Source organism: Humulus lupulus, chromosome 9, assembly GCF_963169125.1.
Source record: "Humulus lupulus chromosome 9, drHumLupu1.1, whole genome shotgun sequence".
Classification (NCBI taxonomy): domain Eukaryota; kingdom Viridiplantae; phylum Streptophyta; class Magnoliopsida; order Rosales; family Cannabaceae; genus Humulus; species Humulus lupulus.
Window position 1 is genome coordinate 147614651 of NC_084801.1, and position 19754 is coordinate 147634404.

Consider the following 19754-nt stretch of genomic DNA (forward strand, 5'->3'; position numbering starts at 1 on the left):
ATCCTGGCAGGAGGTCAAAAACTCCCATTGGGGAGCCCCGAGGTTGCTAAAGCCTTGACCCACACGAGTCAAAGCATTAGAACCAAGGTTGACCCTAGGGGTACTGACAGCACCGTCAACCACAAATTCGGGCACATAGGTCGAGATTGAAAGAAAGCGATCTCAGATTGAAGGCTAGGCTCGACTTGGTTGAGCTGTAGGAGGGGGATTCGCGGTTTTTCACTACACCAAATACCCCTTTTCATAACATAAGAATATAATACTACTGAAAAAGTATTATGATATACTTATATATATGTGGTAAAAGAAAAAAATTGCGGTAATTTATTTTGGGAGCCAGCCTATAACTTGTAAAAGTTATATTTTTTTTCCTACCTAATTCTTTTTTAATTACATTGTTCAAACTCTCTTCTTCGGCTACGGTGTCTCTGAAGTCAAACTCGCCTCAACTCACTCCCACATGTGCCTACATTAGTCTATTACATCTCTCTTTCTCTCTCTCTCTCTTGCCACCAAAGTTTGCTTCTGCTGCAGCTTTGCTGTTACCATGTCACCACTCGTTGCAGCAAACAAACCTAAGTAACCCCTTTTTCGCTCTCTTTGTCACTCTTTTTTGAGCTTTGATAAAGTTCTCTGAAGCTTGAACTTTCTTTCTAGCAAAAGATAAATAAAACCCATAAGGGTAGGATAAAAGGGAAGCTGTGACTGAGACTTTGGGGGTTCCAATGCCCTCAGCTCTACCCTGTCCTTACTTCTTCTTGTTTTACTTGATTCTCCTTCTGGGTTCGTTAAGTGTTGGTTTGGCTGGTGATCCCTATGTCTACTATGATTGGTCCGTTTCGTACATCAATGCCTCGCCACTTGAACCCAAACAGAAGGTTCTTTTTCTCCCTTTCAATTTCTCTCATTTTTTTATAATGCAATTCCTTAATTCTTTTTCTCTTTTGGTTATTGTTTTTTGTACCCAATTGAGATATGCCTCGTTAGTCGAAATCCAGCTTATTTTTTTGTTTTTTTATGCCGGAGTATGATGCCTTTTAAGTTTCTTTTCTTGGTTATATTTTGACAGAGATTAGTGGGAATGCACTACCCCTTTGTAAGCTATTTTTAATTTTTGTGGCACAGAAGATCTGGAATTTTGTTTTTTGTTTTGTGTTTTCTTTTTTTACAAGATAGGGAAAAAAGAATTTGAAAATGAGATTCCTATATAGTATTTTTGTGTGCTTGAACAATTTTCCTTTCATGGGTATGTTTTCTTTCTTTTGTTGGTTATTTAGGTGTGTCGGAAACTTGATTATGTGTACTGTTTTTTAAAGAGTACAAGAAATTAATCTGGCTTTTTACTTCATTTTGAGCAGCATTAACTTTTTAAGTCTTTGTTTATCTCCTTTTGCTCCTGTATTTTACTGTGTAAGACTTAAAAACTTGAGGCTAGTGATAAAATGACATTTGCTGTTTCATTATTCTAGGTTATTAGGATAAACGGGCAGTTTCCAGGACCGATTCTCAACGTCACTACCAACTGGAATGTTGTTGTTAATGTCAATAATAACCTCGATGAGCCATTGCTTATTACATGGTATAATGTCCATGTGCCATTAACATATGAGAGTTGTTTTTATTGTTGAAAAATTCAAATGTATACTTCATACAGCACAGGAAAAATTCTTGGCAAGATGGCATGTTGGGGACTAATTGTCCAATCCCGGTCGGTTGGAATTGGACATATGATTTACAGGTGAAAGATCAGATAGAGAGTTTCTTTTACTTCCCTTCCCTGAACTTTCAAAGAGCTGCGGGAGGGTATTGGGGGGTCATTATAAGCAACAGAGCAGTTACTCCACTACCTTTTTCTGGTGCCAGATGGAGATATTACACTATTTATTAGTGACTGGTATACAAAGAGTCAAAAAGTGAGTTTATGTCTTGTTACTACATCTATTACTGAATTCTTTCTCTTGGCTTTATTGGTTATGAGACTGATGTTTATGGGGTAACAGGAACTGAGAAAAGATGTTGAAAATGGAATTGCCCTTGGAGTTCCTGACGATATTACTTTAAGTGGACATGGTCCCTTTCGATATGATGAGGCACTTGTTTCAGCAGGAAATCCTTTCCATCTAGTAAATGTTGAACTAGGTAAAAAGTAAATAGTAAGCCTCTTTTCTCATTTTTCTTTTTGGCTATGTAAGGTTTAGTTATGATTGTTAAATTGATTTATGAAGGTAGGTTGTTAATCTCATTGTAAATTTGTCTTGAACAGGAAAAGCATACCGTCTACGGGTGCATAATGTCGGTATCTGAACTAGTTTGAATTTCAGGATACAAAACCACAACTTACTTCTTGTTGAGACCGAAGGATCATATACAGTTCAACAGAACTACTCAAACATGGACATACATGTGGGTCAGTCATATTCATTCTTGGTAACAATGGATCAAAATTCCAGCAGTGACTATTACATTGTTGCCAGCCCTCGTTTTGTCAATTCATCTTCTTGGACTTGAGTAAATGGAGTTGCTATTTTGCACTACTCAAACTGTCAGAGGCCTGCGTCAAGTCCTCTCCCTGATCCTCATGATTTGGACCCCTATTTCTCAATGAATCAAGCAATATCGATAAGGTTGTAGCTGAGTATTTTAATATTACAATCCAGGCTAAAAATAATCTATTTCAAGTGCTTAAAATCTAATTCTTTAAAGTGAAGAGGTGCCAAATAAATATTTATCCAATAGCCCAATAATACTTACCATTGATGGTTATTATTGAACTGGCTTATGATTTAATAGTAATTTACTTTTGGTTCCCTTAATCATTTTTTTTTCTTCACCTGATTCTAGACTGATTAGTATTACACTTTGGTCATGGTGGTGCAATTTTAGATGGAATGTCTCTGCTGGTGCTGCTCGTCCAAACCCTCAAGGATCCTTCAAATATGATCAAATTACCATCACAGATTTCTATCTGATCACCAACAAACCACCTGAACTTATAAGTGAAAAGTGGCGTACTACCCTTAATAGCATTTCATACTTACCGCCCCTTGAAGCTTGCTGAAAAGTTTAAGATTCTAGGAGTTTACAAGCTTGTTTTCCCTAATAAAATTATGAACAGACCCCCCAAGGTTGATACATCTCTAATTAATTGTACTTATAGAGTTTTCATGGAAATCATCCTCCAGAACAACGACACCACTTTTTAGAACTACCATTTGGATGGCTATGCATTTTTTGTAGTGGGGTGAGCTTTTGCTTCTCTTTTTTTTTCGTTTGCATTTTTCTTGTTTTGAAAATGGAAAAGTCAAGAACACGAGTTGGACAGTTTCTCTTTTTTTTTTTTTTTTTTTTCTATAGTATGGATTTTGGCGTATGGACAGAAAACAGCAGAAACACTTACAAAAAATGGGACGGGGTTGCTTGCAGCACCACACAGGTACTCCTATCTTGTAACTATAACCGAATTTAATAGTTTGATCAGCAAAACCTCCATTTTATTATTGTCATGACAATGATGTTTCCTAGGATTGGTAAAATAGTGCGTGGACTACTTTTTTTTCTCAGCTTTCATGGTGTCTAAATTGAACTCATTAAAGAGAGTTAGTTAAGAGCTTTATTTATATAGAGAATGAGTAGTACAGAGGGGGTAGTTATGAAACTAACTACCATATAACAAACTCTTCAGCAGACAAACTAACATAACTAAATAATATTAACAACTAGTGCTTTGAGAAGTGAATCATGTCTTGTTAACAGAATGATTTTTCAACTAGTTACAGGTCTTTCCCGGAGCTTGGACAACAATTTTGATTTCTCTAGACAATAGTGGCATGTGGAACCTTTGAACAGACAATCTAAACTCGTGGTATATAGGCCAGGAAACATACTTCAGTGTCGTAAACTTTGATGATGAAAAATCCGAGGTTTCTTTGCCTGAAAATGCCATATTTTGTGGTGTACTTTCATCCCTACAGAAGTAACATTACATTAAACTACAACTTTGCTAGCTTGTTTGTCCCAATATACTTGCTCATCCGAATTTGAGTTGGCAGATACAATCTTAATCTAGTGGTCAACCTGAACTCTACTAGCACATCTAGTGTTTCTTCAATGTGTAGAGATCAGGCTCAGAGATTAAAGTTTTCTAGTGCACCATCAACAATATCATATGCAAGCAGAGCATTTTTTGTAATGTTTATTATAGTTTCAGCAGCTTTTATTGGGTAATCAAGGGTGGAAAAGTTTTGTATAATTTAGTTAAGTACCCAAATTAGTAGAATGGTAAAGCCACAAGGGCTCCAATTTATTGGTGTAGAAATGGAAAGAACACATTGGATGGAACATGTATTATAGAATGTTCTTTCTTTCCCACTTGGACCCAAACAGAAGGTTCTTTGTTTCCCTTTCAATTTCTCTCATTTTTTTTATAATGCAATTTCTTAATTCTTTTTCTCTTTTGGTTAATGTTTTTTTGTACCCAATTGAGATATGCCTAGTTAGTAGAAATCCAGCTTAATTTTTTTTTTTTATGCCGGAGTATGATGCCTTTTAAGTTGCTTTTCTTGGTTATATTTTGACATGACATCCTCGACTCTGGCTACGAATTGATCGCTATCTCAAAAAATCCAAAGCTGGCATTTTCCCCAACATTGACTTAGCCGTTGCTGCTGCAAGGTTGGTTTTTTAATTTACCAAAAACAACCTCATTGATTTTGATTTTGAGTGTAATTGAGGGACTGTGATGGTCTTTTATGGTCGCTCAGTGTGATTCCATTAATTTATTATGGAAATGCTGCACAGACCCATATATATGTTATAGGAACAGAAAGAGAATCACTTTTATTTGAAAATTTGTTTTGCAGATATAACTTTTTCATCGAAGTCATTTTTGCAAATGACTCAAATTGGGTGATTTCATGGTCATGAATGATTGCTGATGATGGTGGTGCCTGGATTTATTGATTCTCATGTGCACTTGATTTCAGGTGGACTATAGGTTAGCTCTGCTCAACCTCCATTTTAATTGAATTTTGTTCCAAACTCTGTGCATATATACACGCACATTATTCCTTCTATTTTGAGTTATTTTACTGTAATTTATGTACCTTTCTACAATTACTGTATTTTCCCTGTAAAATTACACTTGATATTGTTTGTCATAAACTTTAGTTGGAATTCTTATTCAGATGGAGAGAAATCTAACTTGATTATTTTTTAGCTAAGAATCTTTCACAACTACTAATTTTTATTTATAATTATTTTTCAGAAAATTTTGGTGAGAGTTTATGAATTTGTTCCATTCTGTGTTAGTTTGGGTGATAGATTCACTGGTTGTTTACTTAGTTAAGAGATAGTTTTGGAAGCAATAAAATATGTGTATTTCAGATTCTAGAATGCGAAAATAATGCTTGGTTGTCTGGATTGTTGTTATAAAGTTGCAATTTTACACATTATTACAATTTTAATATGTAATTTTGATAAATTACTTAATGTTGTAATGTGAAAATTAATATTTGGTTTTACCACATTCACTGTTATTGATACAGTTGATGCGATTGCAATTCCGAGGCATAAATAAAAAAGGATGAGGTTGTGAGAAGAATTGCATAAGCAGCAGAAAGTAAGTTCAATTCAATTTTAGTGGTTACCTGTTGCTTTTTGGATTGAAAGTTTGTACAATAGAATGGTGTTTGTATTTGAAAATTCAATTTCTTATGCAGTATGTGAAGTATGCAAAGTGTGTCTATACTGTTTCTTGATGTTAATATCTTATTTGCTTAAAAAGATCTAAAGTAATAGAATAGGTTAGAAATTTAACTGCTTTCTATTCATTGGAAGTAGTGGAAAAAGAATGTTGTGCTTTTAGCATCAATGATTCATAACGTTTACTGTTTAGTACTAAAAATTGAAAACTAAATGCTTTTATTCTATTTAATTATAATTTATGTTCTTTTAGATAGTAGTCAACTCGTCTTCAAGCTTTTTGCTGATCAATCTAGTCTTAAAATTTTAATGATTTGGAGGATTATTGAGGATTCCTTCTAACGACTGAATTTTTAACTAGTGAAGTACTTATAATTTCAGCAATAATATTTCAGATAGAAAACCAGGTTCCTGGATTTTGGGTGGCGGTTGGAACAATGATCTATGGGGAGGAGATTTGCCAACTGCTTCTTGGATTGATGATATTACTCCAAATAATCTTGTATGCCATAATATTATAGATTTCATTTTTAGATTAGAGATATTCTGGGCTCTAATATTATTTAAACTAGCATACTATTTTCTAATAATATCTTAATGTGCAGGTTTGGTTACCAAGAACTGATGGTCATATGGGCTTGGCAAATTCAGTGGCACTAAAGTTTGTTGGGATTGATAATTCATCAAAAGATCTAGATGGAGGAACCATTATGAGAACTGCGTCTGGAGGTAACATTTCTTCATTTCATGTGGTCTATCTAGTTATAATTTAATTTCAGACCTTTAGAGAAATATGCTCTAGAGGGATTTCTATGTACATGATCCACTATTTTAATTGTCAAAATACTCTGTAGTGGACAATTAGAAAGATGTTATAGAGAGGAAGCTTGGTGACATGACAGTGGAGTTCTGAAATATGTTATTTTATCTTTTCTCATCTTTTATTCTTCCAGTTTTTTAACTTTCAATTAATAGATTTTGTAAGGCTCCTTTGATTTGGTTGGAGTATAAATTTGAGGTGTTTAGAGATTGGTTAGCTTACATGTATTTTATTTGACACGAGCATATTACTTTCATGATTTCAAAATAATAATTCATTTTTCTCACCAAAAGATGACTTAAAGAAAAATAATTTGCATTCTTAAAGCTTTTGGAATTTAGGATTGCTCATAATTCCATGTCCTACTACGTGTTCTTTCTCAATATTTAACTCTCTCAAAGTCCTGCTCGCAACATGTATTTTTTGGCTGGTTTGTGTTGGTGTTGTAGCTTGTTGCAGTAATTAGCTACAAAAGGAAAACCAGACTTGTTATGTTCTGCTTCTTGTTTTATTGATGTTGTTATGTCTACCATTTCTCTTGCTTCTGATGGTACATTTAGGTTTGCTTCATCTATGTTCATTCCATTTGTACTTCCTATGATAATTCTAGATATGCATGTGCTTTTGTTTCCTCTGTTTTTACAGCTTCTTTCACTGCTGCAATTTTCAACTTTTATGTTGGATGAATAATTATAAACAATGTTTAGTAAACTCAAAATTGTTTTTTTGGAGTATGGGATCCAGGAATCGTTTAGGTTAGTGACAGACATGATAACTTCAGAAAATTTAGTGATTTTTTATGAGAATGTTTGGTATGTTGATATTTAGTGTTGGTATTGGGCCTATTGGTCATGGTTAGCAACTTAGGATTTCTATCTTTTTGTTTGTTATGGATTTCCTCATGATGAGCTTTTGGTTATTGAGGAAAAACAAATGGTTTAGTTTTGAATTAAATGTTGGTTTCTGTGTGTGATACTAGATATGCATTTTTTTTTAAAAAACTACATAATTTAACAATGAAGTGTAGATAATCACTACATCAAAGTGAAGTAATTGTCACTTAAAGTTATTATTTTAATACTTTTCCATAAAACTTGTGGAAATATTTTAAAGCAAGACCTGATTCTGTTTTGGGATTGACTCTTTTAAATTTAATGGCGCATGATTAAATTATGAAAAATGCTAAGAGACTACATGTGATGGACACTTTCTCTTCTGTTGAAATTTTCTGGCTCCTTTGTTTTTAAAGAGAATGTTCTTTCATTCTTAAAGAGTTTTGGGTGAGAGAATTATCTGCATTTAAATTGTTGTTCTGATTTTTCTATTGAATGAGCTTTCAAAATAATTGATTGAAACTATTAATTAATCAAGCTTTGTGTGAATACAGTAGAGAAAGATAGTACTTGTGAAACAATTATATCAAAAATGTTGCTTAGTTTATTCTTTATAAAAGGGATTTGATTTCTGTCTTCAATTAAATTGGGTTCTTGACTTTTTTGAGTTTGGAAATACATTATAAAGTTTGATAGAATTTTTTTTTTTTTTTGGGAAAGAGAAATCAGAGGGAATTTCCATTGCTTTTGTATTCGCATTTCTGATTGTCCTTGGCTTTGCATTTGTGATTGTCTTTTGTTTATTTTTTTTGTTACATATTGTTTTTAAGTTGCTGAAATATTGTTTATATTAGTTTTTTAGTAGCTGAATTTAAGATAGAATGAGCGAAAATGACGATGATTATGAAAATGATGATTTTTTTGGACATTTGAGTTGGAATATGTTTCTTTATGTTAAGTTTGAACCATTAATGAATATAGTTTATGATTTTAAGACTCATAACAAGTCATTTCATGAATTTTATGGTTTTATTGTATCATTTAATTTTAATTTTGTATTAATCTTTTAGGTATTGATTATATTCTTTAGGTTGTGGATCGAATTGGCGAGGAGCATTGCAAAGTTAATTAACTTAATTATTAATTGCAAGAAGTACGAAAGTATGTTCTCTTAACTATTTTATTAATATCATACAAACGTTAGAGGAGTTTGAATATCTTAAATATTTATTCGTAGAGAAGTAGGTTCTGAGATTAAAATTGTATGCTGTGGTGATAACGAAAGGTTGAAAACTTGTGTGTCTTAGAGAAGTAGGTTCTGGAAAATCTGTTTGTGTGTTGTGGTGATATAAGGAAGAAAACTTATTGTGTGTTGTTTGAATTTTTTTACTTGGTATTGATAGATGGTTAGGTAAGCTTTTATATGGGAAATGATGTCAAATTTTATCTAGAATTATGTATTATCTTCTTACAAATAAATTGTGTTTGCTTGAATTGGTTTGATTATATTGATAGATATATCGCCTAGGGTGTGAATAAGGGTAGTTTTCATGTCCCCAGTCTTAGGGTTTGAATAATAAAACATTATACATATGAGTTGTGATTGGAAAAACGCATAATCTGATAATGCCTCCATGAGTTCTTAGTCAAATATAATTACCCAAAACAATAGCTTGGTTTCCCTCCCTTGTCATTTTCAGAAGATCCACCTTACTTCCATAGTAAAGTTCACATTTAGCTCTATGAAAATTTGAGTAAGCATATGCAACACGTAGGGAATCCAAAGTTGAGGCAATCACAACTAGTGATTTGCTCTCAATTGAAGCATAAACTTTCGCTGCAAACAGAACTAAGTTAGCTATGTTTGATGCATTCACTGCCAACCTCTCACTCTTTGCAAACTGCTACACTTCATCCTGAAATCAAGCATAAACAAAAAAATAGAAGTGTTCAGTAAGAGTAACAATAGTTAAAATAGGTTCATATTGTCACATTTAACACAATTTGAGGCTTACTCATCAAATGATTATGTGCTTATACAAATGAACTAAATACACTCAAAAGCAGTGCTATATATTTGTGTCCATTCCTTAATGATCACTTAATCTCTTTTATTTTCAAGTAATAATTGGCAAATGAGACATAAAGAAAATTAAAATTACTTTGCACTAATTAATAATTTTGATTTCAAAACTAATCTAAGATGGCAACAACCTCAGTTAGACTTTCAGGGAAGTAGCCCATTTCAGTCATGATCTCCATCTCATTGAAGCCTTCAATAAGCCTTTCTTGCTGTTTATAATATTCTGCAATTTTGTATTGTTTCCCTAAATATATACAAAATAAATGAATGAATAAATTGTGTACAAATTTATTTAATAGTTCTTAGAAATCATATAAATGTTATAAGGTTCTTTGTGTCCAACATCACATGATGTGCATGTGATGTGTTTATATGTGGATAAATTTAAAAATGACTCTTTTTATTATAAATTAATAAGTAATATTGGATCCTATCAACTGATATTTCATGTGATGTTCAGTTATGTAAAGTCCTTTGGTCCCTCCTTCTCATGCATTAGCGTTTCTCAAACTCTATTCTCTCACTCCTGATCCCTTTAAAAAAACCCCTTCATTCTCAACACCAGGATATGTTTTCTGCAGGTAAAACAAAATTGTTATCCCACCCTCATTTTCCTTGTTAAGATCATCATCAGTATAAAGGACATCTTCTTTGTAGTGTGAAGTCAGAATACTAATGAATTCATAAATTACAGATGTTTGATTTAACTAAAAGAAAGAGGACCCCATCAAAAAGAAAACAAAAATATATTAATAAAGAGGATATATCATATGATGAAACATTATTTAGAGAAGAGATTTTATCATGAAAGACAAACTGACTTTTTTTTTTCTTTTCCTGCCTCCAGTTTTATACTACACAGTAGTAAGTAGTTAAGCTATAATATAAAAAAGTTGATTTTGACTTATACGATTCCCTTCATATATGAGTAATATAGTTTTAAAAAATTAGATAATTAGTTCTTCAATTACAACAAACCTAAAGGATAGCATGTCACAATATTTATTTGATTGCTGCATGGACCAAGTGGCAAGTGATTGAGCTCCTCAGTCAAACTTTAACTCATGCACCAAAATTAATAATTCATAAAAAACTTTCACAATATTTACTATAATATAATGCATGCTTTAATAGCTCAATTTAACCACTGGTCATTCTATGTATTCTAGCTGCGTTTAAACAGTTAAATGTACTAGTACTATAACATATACATATATATATATATATATGTAAATCATTCCAACAAACAGCATATGTGTATTATATGCACGAATGACTAATAATCCTATCATATTGGAGACATAAAAAACTATAGTCAATTGTATTGATTTTCTTTCAAATTAAGAATCTAACTTTTTGTTTAGGAAATTAATATATATTGAGAGAGAAAAAAAACTTTCAAACATACAGTGCTATCACAAAAATACATAAAGTCAAAGTCATAAACAAACATGTGTCTAAATTTCTACATGTAATTTTTGAGTTAAGCAAGTCAACCCTGTAAGCGACCCATTTATTAGGGCGGTAGAGCAACAATAAGTTAGGGGCAGTCCCACAATATTCCACAATCCAACAATACTCCTTCTCCTAAGGTAAATCTTCAAATTGTTTTCTTTCTTTTTAAGGAACCAAATACAAAAATTAATATACTGTTTTCAAAATTAATTTTGCAGAGTGTTGGAGTTAAAAAGGGCCATAACTTTACAGAAGCAAGGAATGCTTGCTACTTGCTCGAATGGTCAGATGCAATTATTGCTGAAGGCTGTTGGGATTCTAGTGTTCTAGACTTAGAGGTGCACGGAATTCCTCTTGTACCAGATTTTATGCGTGTATGGGTTGATGTTGTTGTTGTGCCTGGTGCTTATTTATTTCGTCCTAACTATGCGATGCTTACTATATGAGAAGTTGTTGGTTTAACAATTGCATGACCTTCTCAAAAGGTTATTCCAAGAGGTATTTATTTGGTTATCTGATTATATAATGCTTGTTCAACATTAATCGATATGCAATCCAAGATTATGATAGCATTATTGACAATTTTAGATGAATGATATGATATTTCATGACCTCATTAGTTTTTCTTTTATGTTTTATTTACCAGATTCAACAAGTCAAGTGCAAAAGAAAATCTGATTTGGAAGGCTTTGGTGTGCTGACATTTGGAAGATCATGAATTCCTACCTTTACTTTTGAATATGCAACTGTTTAAGACTATTTTGTTGACTATTGTGAGAATGTTTTGTTTATGTTAATTAGATAGTGTTGAATATCTTAAGACTTTTGGATTATTGTTTAGATAATCTTGAATTTATTTTGACACAATTATTTGGTTATATGTGTTATGAACCATATAAATGGTACTCAAAAATATATTTGTACAATGTTAAGGGTGTCTTAAGTATATTAAATGAAGCGGGTTTGAATTAAAGAAATAAAAAATATTTATAATGTACAGGTTTATATAATAATAATTCAAGCTTATCCAAATATTAGAATAATACAAAAAAATGTGTTATTGTATCTTTTACAATAACACTAGTTTATAAGCATAAAATTATGTTATGTAAACTATTTTCTATAATGCAGAAAGTGTGTTATCATAAAGTGTATCATAACACTACTTTATAAGTACAAAAAAGTGTTATATAATCTACTTATAAATAGCATAATGAAATACTTATCTAACTATTAAAATAAAACAACAAAAGTGTTATCGTAGGCTATACCATAACACATGTCTATAACTATGGAAAAGTGTTATGTAAAGTGCTCCGGCCTACTATAACACCGCTTTCCTTAACACATCAAAAAGTGTTATGGTATATATTTGATAATACTTTTTCAGTCTTATTGAAAGTATTTTTTCTTGAAGTGTTTGGGGGTGTTGGGAGCTCGGTGACTTGACCTAGGTCAAACGGCTTCGATGGCGGAGGGAGCACCTTGGCTTTCTTGATGAGTTTTGAGGGGTGGCCTCCCTTCTCAGATACCCGTTGGCATTTGTTTGCTCTCGAGGCAACAGACTTATTGAGGAGATTGTCCAGGTCTGAATCCATATCACTTGAGAAAAGGAAAGAGAATACATGAGCAGTTGATTAAGGCCATCATCAGTAATGAGACTCCAAGTGAAAAGAAACTTAACTGGTAGATTCTGTCAAGCATGAGCTCGGTGACGAAGAAATCCCCATATCTTCTTATGACTCTAAGGGGGTTCCCTCTCTACAGGTGGGGGACAGTCTCATTAGATCCCTATAGATGTTGGTCCTATATTGGACAACAACTCCATCCCAGACTTCATTTAAACTGTACATAGTCTGGTATTTCCGTAACAAACTATTGAACCTATGGACTCTAAGGTCTACCCTCAACTAGGCCAGGAAGTTATTCCTAGGGTCCTTAAAATGAACCATTACATCAAGTTCATATCTAAAAAGAGTGGGAGACCACGTGGATAGGTCCAGCACTACTTTACGTCCATCCACTGAGCTCTTCGAAGCCTCGTCGTGGGCTTCATTCCCTGAGCTTGGATGCTCAGGTAGGCGGGGAATGGATATTTTTTGGCTTGCGAGCCCAAGGGCCTCCTCTTGGAAGGAAGTTTGGCGGTGGGGATTGGGACGTCTTCCCATCTGGCATATTTGCGAATTCCTGAGTCATCAGTGGACTTGTCTTCGTCCAAGAGACCACAGGCTCGAAGCTTATCCTTGTGGAGGAGGTAGGTGAGAGATCTTCGACCGTCAGGGAACTTAATAATTACATCCCTTTGTTCTTTCATTTCATTGGTCCCATTTAAGCGACTTCACCCAATGAGGACTCAGAAGGAAAAAAGGGACTCCAATAAATACTGTAGATTCCACAGAGATATCAGACACACAACTAATAAGTGCCGACAACTGAAGGACGAGATCGAAGGTGTAATGCCATGGTTACTCCAAGAACGTTACTGTGAGCTTTAAATCGTGCTTAACTCACTAACCGAGTCATATGGTTATAAACGCACATCTAGGTGTTATTAATAGGCTAAGGTGAAAAATCTCGATCAAAAGGAAATGATATATTTTATTTAAAACATAAAACTGTACATGGGCCCATAAAAATGTTTACAAGTTATTTACAATCCAAAATGGTCATTACAGTGTAAAATTACAAATTTCTGACCTAAGCGGAAAAAATAGGGTTGACCGCTAGTTCCTCTGAGAAACACCTTGGCCGTGGTGGTCAAGCGGACGCATATGTACACATCACCACCTAAGCTCTCCACTCAAGGCTAGGTGAGCTTTTCTTTCCCTTTACCTACACCACATAGCACCCGTGGGCCAGGGCTTAGCAAGAAAACTCATTACTGCATGTATACAATATCAAATGATGATTATGATAATCATACTGGGCTTATAGCCCTAAACAGATAAGTGAATATCACTTCAAGATTCTAGTAACCATGCTGGGTCTTGTAGCCCTAATCAAATAATATCGAGATTCTAATAATCATGATGGGGTGTGTAGCTCTAGTCAGATGGTATCGAGATTCTAGTAATCATGTTGGGGCGTGTGGCCCTAATCAGATAAGAGACTGATGAGTAAGTCACGAACTTAAACCAGATGAGTGACTATGGACTCACAAACTTGAATCAGATAAGATACTAATGAGTGAGTCATGAACTTGGGCTCCGCACCCATAGCCGTGTGACAATGCAGTCATCTGGGTCTTCTGGCCCTGACTCTAAGTAACTAGGCATTAGACTAGACACACTTTTGTTTTCATCAAACTTAAGGTCGGTCAAGCATTTCATGCTTATGATGATAATGCTTATGTCAATTAGATCTAATCTTTTCGGCTTGCATTAAAAACGCTAATACCGTTCTTGACTCATAAGCCAATATCATACGACCAGTGCTCAGTACTACAGCCGAACTTGACTAATGAGTCACAGCTTCATAGTCAATACTGACACCATTGCCGATTCCTGACTCATAGGTCAGTACCAGTCACAGATAAGCAAGATTGCTAAACATTTAATATGCAATCAATGTCCACATATATAACACTCAACATGCCTCATTAATAACCATGCATGTCATATACTGGGTGTAGTTTTCTTACCTCTGGTTCGACCGAGAAATAATAAAAGAACGACCCTTGAGAATGATCGATCCTTTGATTCCTTAGCGGTCACCTCAAGCTCAATATGGAACCCTCTTCAATGGTGGAACACAACCTTAGACCCTCAAGACTTGATTCCCTAGCTTGATTCCTCAAATGGAGTTAAAAAATTCAAAGGAAATGAAGAAGAAATTTGGTTGGGAGAAGAAGAAAAAGAAGCTCTATTTTTGCAAGTTTCTACACCTTTCTATGGCTGATATAATCCTTAGGTGAAAAGACAAAAATACCCCTAGGCTTAAGTATAACCCTTTACAGCCACCACGAGCTAAATCATCCTTTCCCACCTATCTCGTTAATTATAATTAACACTCTCCAATTCTCGTATTTCCAATATGCACAAATGTTAATAAATCATATCCCATTACCCTTTACTTCCCGGTAATGTTCTAATCACCAAATTACCCCGAGACTCACCCCGAGCCCAGAAATTATCCTCGTTATGACCAAATCGCTAACTAGTACTCAAAGATCGTCTTTTGCCGAATAGCTCAAACAATTCCACATTATAATGTGGCCTCATCAATAATTCACCAACATGTATGAAAATATACAATTATGCCCTCAACGGGCCATATTACCAAAATGCCCTTAAAATGAAATGTGGACCCACATGCATGCATTTATCATTATAATAATATAATTGACATAAACATACATATAATCACTTAATGGCATAATAAATCAATTATGGCCCTCCCGGCCTACTAATCTAACCATTAAACCTCATTAGGGATTTTGGGGAGTCGCACATCTTGGAAGGACCTCGCGCGCGCGGAGCAAGAGCTCGCGCATGGTTAGATCAAGCCTCGCACCAAAGGCCTCGCACCACCAAGGTGCCTCGCGCCTCGCACCACTAGCTCCTCCAGACGGTTCCTCGCGCCTCGCACCACTAGGGTGTCTCGCGCCTCACGCTTGCCTCGCACCACTAGGGTGTCTCGCGCCTCGCGCCTGCCTCGCACCACCAGGGTGTCTCACGCCTCGTGTCTGCCTCGCACCACACTAGAGTGTCTTGCACCTCGCACCTCGCCCAGTCGTGCTGAGGTGTCGCATACCCGTGCTGCGCGCCAGCACTTCGTCTCGCCTAGGTGCCTCCATGTCGTGATGCCAGCGCCTCGCATACCCATATGGAGTCTAAGGCCTCTTGAAGGGGCGTGCGAGGAGAAATAAGAGAGACCCAAAAACTATTTGGTATCAAGCCAATAGTGATGTAGAGGCCTGAGTATATCATTCATGTTAACTCACAAGCTTTCCTACACTTAGTGGTATATGGAATAGCTTTGAGCAAATACATGTCTTGGATATGTGAGAATAACCATTAGGTACAAGGTACCTGTACGTATACGGGTGCAGGATTTACGACCCTGAGGAGGATAGAGGCATGATCCTGACATCTGCATCGTACAAATAGTGGTGGTACGGATTTGGAAAAAGAGTGGAGGCACTACCTATATACCTCTAACTATGTACCAGGCCAACACCACCACCTTCTGCTCCACTATGACCTGCGCCATAACCCTGACAATGTAGCTATGTACAATCTTGTCCCCTGGGACCACGATGTATCAAGAGTCATTAGAGCCCCAATATAAATAGATCTTCACCCCTTTAGCAAGGGGGGGGGGGGGGGGGAGATTCATTGTATACTCAGGGTATTAAGTAATATACGAATATTGACTCCATTGTTGATTTGTGTTTATTTTTCCTTGAATCTATTCTAAGTTTATATCCAGTTATCTCCATATTTACCTTTGAGTTTTCTGACCTAATATCGTTGACGAGTTTTCACCGTCAATAGCTCGGGATACTGATTCTACATATCTGACTCCAGCTCCCAGGTCGTTTCCTCGACCTTGATGTTCCTCTATAATACCTTAACCAAGGGTATTGTCTTATTCCTGAGGACCTTGTCTTTTCTGTCAAGTATGTGGATTGGTTGTTCCTCATAGGAGAGATCTGCCTCAAGCTCCAGATCTTCATAACTGAACACATGAGTCACATCAGATACATACCTCTGAAGAGCTGAAACATGATATACGTTATCCACGGCCGACAATGACGGTAGTAAGGCCAACCTGTAGGCCTCCTAACCAATCTTTTCCATGATCTCAAATGGACCTAAAAATCTAGGGCTCAACTTGCCCTTCTTCCCAAATCTTCTCACCCCTTTCCATTGCGAGACTCTAAGGAAAACATAGTCTCCCACTTGGAACTCCATGTTCCTACACTTGGGATCTGCATAACTTTTCTGTCTACTTTGAGAAGCAAGCATCCTAGCTATAATTTTCTCAATGGCTTCACTGGTCCTCTGAACTGCCTCAGGACCCAAGTATCTCCTTTCTCCTGTCTCATCCCAATGAATGGGAGATCTGCATCTCCTACCATACATCATCTCATAAGGTGCCACCCCAATGGTAGACTGATAACTATTGTTGTAGGAAAAATCTATCAAAGGTAGATACTTACTCCAGGATCCACCAAAGTCCAGCACACATGCTCGCAGCATGTCTTCTAATATCTAGATCATTGTCTCAGATTGTCCATCTGTTTGAGGATGATAAGCAGTACTAAACTTTAACTGTGTTCCCATGGCCTTCTGTAAACTTCCCCAGAACTTGGAAGTGAATGTGGAGTCCCGATCTGACACGATCGACCTCTGTGCTCCATGGAGGCACACGATCTCTCCCACATAGAGATTTGCATACTGATCAACTGTATATGTAGTCCTCACTGGTAAGAAGTGAGCTGACTTGGTATGATGATCCATAATAACCCATACTGAATCATGTTGACCAACAGTCCTAGGTAACCTCACCACGAAATCCATCGTGATGTCCTCCCATTTCCACTCTGGGATATCCAGAGGTTACAATAGCCCTGTCGGCCTCTAATGCTGAGTGTTGACCTATTGACAGGTCAAGTACTTAGCCACATATTCGACTACATCCCTCTTCATCCTAGGCCACCAATACAATGATGTCACATCCTGGTACATCTTCGTGGTGCCTGGATGCAAAGAATAAGGAGTAGTATAAGATTCAACCAGAATCTCCTGTCTTATAGCAGTGTCTAACGGAACACATATCCGATCCTTGTATCTCAACAAGCCCAAATTAGACACTGTATAATCTCTGGACACTCTAGCTGAAACATCCTTTCTGATCTTGATCAGCTGTGGATCATGCAACTGACCCTTCTTTATCATTTTCAACAGTGTAGATTGTAGCGTAATATTGGCTAACTGGCCCACCAACAACTCTGTACCAGCTCTGTTCATATCCTCTGCTAACTTTCTGGCTATTAGCCTCGCACTAAAAATCTGTCATGGACCCTTCCTGTTTAAAGCATCAGCTACCATGTTGGCCTTTCCTAGATAATATAGAATCTCACAATCATAATATTATACTAACTCCAGCCAATGCCTTTGTCTCATATTCAAGTCTTTCTACATGAAGAAGTATTTCAAGCTCTTGTGGTCAGTGTAAATCTCACACTTCTCCCCATAAAGGTAATGCCTCCATACCTTCAAAGTAAAGACCACAACCGCCAACTCTAAATCATGAGTGGGATATCTCTGTTCATACTCCTTCAGCTAACGTGAGGCATAAGCGATCACCTTCCCTAACTGCATCAAAACACAACCCAAACCCTGATGTGAGGCATCACAGTATATCACAAACTTCTCCTGATCTGTTGGAAGACTCAGAACTGGAGATGTTATCAATCTCTGCTTCAATTCCTAGAAGATGTTCTCACACATGTTTGACCACACAAACTTATGATTCTTGCGTGTCAAATCATTCAATGAAGTAGCAATCTTAGAGAACACTTCCAAGAAACGTCTGTAATAACCAGCCAATCCAAGGAAACTCCTGACTTCAAAAGCATTCTATGGCCTTGTCCAATCTCTAACTGCCTTTATCTTGGTTGGATCTACTTTAATCCCCTCCTTACTGACAATGTGTCCAAGGAAAGATACCCGAGATAACCATAACTCACATTTCTTAAACTTGGCAAACAATTTGTGCTCCCTCAGTCTCAAATGTTGCTCATGTTCTGACTCTGACTGAGAATAAACCAGGATAACATCGATGAAGACGATCTCAAACTGGTATAAATAATCCTTGAACACTCTGTTCATTAAATCCATAAAATCAGCTGGGGCATTAGTCAATCCAAAAGAAATGACTAAGAACTCACAATGCCCATATCTAGTGCGAAAAGCAGTCTTTGGTATGTCTCCCTCCTTGACCTTCAACTGATGATAACCAGAACAAAGGTCTATCTTTGAGAATACCCTTTTACCTTGTAATTGATCAAACAAATCATCTATCCTTGGCAGAGCATACTTTCTCTTAATTGTTAACTTATTCAGTTCTCTGTAATCAATACACATCCTCAAAGAACCATCATTCTTTTTCCCAAAAAGACCTGGCGCACCCCAAGGTGAGAAACTAGGTCTGATAAAACCCAAATCCAAAAGCTCTTGCAATTGTACTTTCAATTCTTTTAACTCAGCTAGGACCATTCTGTAAGGTTCTCTAGACACTGGCTGCATCCCTGGTGCTAGTTCTATCACAAACTCAATCTCTCTGTGTAGTGGCAACCCTGGTAAATCTTTTGGAAACACATCTAGAAACTCAAAGACTAGTTTGGTCTCTTCTGGTCTCACTGGCATGACTTGAGTGGTGTCAATCACACTAGCTAAGAATCCGATCCAACCTCCTTACAATAGGTCTCTAGCCCTCAAAACAGAAATCATAAGTATACGAGGTCCATGCATAGTACCAACAAACACAAAAGGATCCTCACCTTCAGGCTCAAAGGTGGCCATCTTCCTTCTGCAATCTATGGTTGCCCCATACTTCACTAACCAACCTATACCCAGAAGCATGTCAAAGTCAGTCATAACTAACCCTATCAAATCCACTGAAAACTCTCTGCCCTCCACTGTCACTGGCAAAGATCTGACCCATCTCCTGGATACTACTAACTCCCAGTGGGTAATAAGGTCCCGAACCCCACAACATAATAATCACATGGTCTACACAGTCTATCAATAATTCTACTAGCAACAAAAGAATGTGTTGCACCAGAATCAATCAAACCAGTATAAGGGGTTCCAGCACTAAGAAGTTGACCTGTAACTACTGAGGATGAAGCCTC

The 19754-nt window shown here is 36.2% G+C and overlaps 1 pseudogene; it reads left to right on the forward strand.

Annotated features, from left to right (window-relative positions):
- The first annotated feature begins 343 nt into the window (after window positions 1-343).
- Window positions 344-11769, forward strand: LOC133800549 (monocopper oxidase-like protein SKU5; annotated as a pseudogene).
- The last annotated feature ends 7985 nt before the right edge of the window (window positions 11770-19754 follow it).